Genomic DNA, 2,324 nt, shown 5'->3' on the forward strand with positions numbered 1-2,324 from the left:
GAAGCGAGACACTGTAATGGCGTGCACACAGGTTAGCACGGAGAAGTGGGTGCCACTGCCGCTGCTGACTGCCAATAGATGAGCGGTCCCGTGAAGCCCTTTTCTTATATCCCTGCTTGGCGGTGGCGAGAGGGCATGCCGGTGTCGATGACTGTCAATCGCTTGGGCCTTGGCGATGCTCCCGTTCCTGGCTGGAACCGACGCAGCGTTTTGCAGCGAGAGACTGTAATGGCGTGAACACAGGTTAGCACGGAGAAGTGGGTGCCACTGTCGCTGCTGACTGCCAATAGATGAGCGGTCCCGTGAAGCCCTTTTCATATATCCCTGCTTGGCGGTGGCGAGGGGGCATGCCGGTGTCGATGACTGTCAATCGCTTGGGCCTTGGCGATACTCCCATTCCTGGCTGGAACCGACGCAGCGTTTTGCAGCGAGACACTGTAATGGCGTGAACAAAGGTTAGCACGGAGAAGTGGGTGCCACTGCCGCTGCTGACTGCCAATAGATGAGCGGTCCCGTGAAGCCCTCTTCTTATATCCCTGCTTGGCGGTGGCGAGGGGGCATGCCGGTGTCGATGACTGTCAATCGCTTGGGCTTTGGCGATGCTCCCGTTCCTGGCCGGAACCGACGCAGCGTTTTGCAGCGAGACACTATAATGGCGTGAAAACAGGTTAGCACGGAGAAGTGGGTGCCACTGCCGCTGCTGACTGCCAATAGATGAGCGGTCCCGTGAAGCCCTTTTCTTATATCCCTGATTGGCGGTGGCGAGGGGGCATGCCGATGTCGATGACTGTCAATCGCTTGGGCCTTGGCGATGCTCCCGTTCCTGGCTGGAACCGACGCAGCGTTTTGCAGCGAGACACTGTAATGGCGTGAACACAGGTTAGCACGGAGAAGTGGGTGCCACTGCCGCTGCTGACTGCCAATAGATGAGCGGTCCCGTGAAGCCCTTCTTTTATATCCCTGCTTGGCGGTGGCGGGGGGGCATGCCGGTGTCGATGACTATCAATCGCTTGAGCCTTGGCGATGCTCCCGTTCCTGGCTGGAACCGACGCAGCGTTTTGCAGCGAGACACTGTAATGGCGTGAACACAAGTTAGCACGGAGAAGTGGGTGCCACTGCCGCTGCTGACTGCCAACAATAAGGCCGATAGTGTCTGAATGGGCTAGTGTGGCCGTCTTCTCGGGGGTCGCGTTGTGGTTGATGACTTTAGTTGGCACCAAATAAGATAGATGTCGCGACATATTTGTTTTATTTGTCAGTGCCCATTGTGTCTCTCGTTGACGGCAAATACTGCGTCTTCAGTTGTATTGCTTCATTCTTTACGAATAACTAAACATGTAGCGATATGACTGTTTCGACTAGCTTTTACTTTTTAGGGGCGAAGCTCCTTAGGGTCTAGCCTTGTCCGTCCGGCGTCTGTGCTCACATCGATTGCCAGCCCATCCGTCTTTTTAAAAAAAATAGAAAAATGTTTGCGCTGTCGACAGGACTCGAACCTGTGCGGGGAGACCCCAATCGATTTATAGTCCATCGCCTTATCCACTCGGCCACGACTGCGGGACAAGTAGGGGTCTCTGAGATGTGGTAGTAACTCAAGAGCTGGGGATGTCATGGATGAAACGTTGCATGAAACGAGCAATAAAGAAAATCAGCACCATTAGCACTACCTATGAACAAAATCAGTATCATCAGCACCACCAGAGCTTCGCCCCAATCAACATCATTCACCACGTGGAGATGCGGTCATTTTTTGCTACACTCCGTGTCAACATATTTTAGCAAAGGGCGAAGGCTGTACCCTCGTGAGACAATCAGAGAGACGGAACAAAGCACGTGATACTTCTTCGAGGCAAGAATGCACTCTGACGGTGAGTTATTTGCAATGTTCTGACATTCTGATGGTCCATTTGTTTCTCATATTTCCTGGTATCTGCTTTCTTCCCCATTTCGCTGTAAAAAAGATTAAAAATAAAATTTTAAAATCAACCTCACTCATCGTTTTCGTAGCCGCCCGGTAGAATCAGAGACGTAACTAATTTAGTTAAAGTGTTGAAAATTAAAAAGACACAATAAATGTTTCACTGAACTCTTGAAAAGCCGATGATTAAGATATAAGAATATTATAGCAAAAAGGCGCCATAAATTGATAGCATTTTTTATATCCGTGCAAATGCAGCTGAATGAACTACTGATCAAACGAATAAGAAATCATAAAGAGTAGAAAAGCAAATCAATAAATGAGAAATTCGGATAGGCAAGGGCGGCGAACCGACTGGTGCCGGCCGTGAAGGGTGAAAACAATCCCAAAACCGCAATATTTGCAA

General features: G+C 50.3%; 1 non-coding gene across 1 annotated transcript; it reads right to left on the reverse strand.

Moving 5' to 3' along the window:
• Positions 1–1,475: 1,475 nt before the first annotated feature.
• Trnay-aua lies at positions 1,476–1,557 on the reverse strand. The gene has a single exon. It is a non-coding gene; the product is annotated as a tRNA-Tyr (tRNA).
• Between the last annotated feature and the right edge of the window lie 767 nt (positions 1,558–2,324).

The sequence above is a fragment of the Ixodes scapularis genome, unplaced genomic scaffold (assembly GCF_016920785.2).
Source record: "Ixodes scapularis isolate PalLabHiFi unplaced genomic scaffold, ASM1692078v2 PGA_scaffold28__5_contigs__length_5199819, whole genome shotgun sequence".
Classification (NCBI taxonomy): Eukaryota; Metazoa; Arthropoda; class Arachnida; order Ixodida; family Ixodidae; genus Ixodes; species Ixodes scapularis.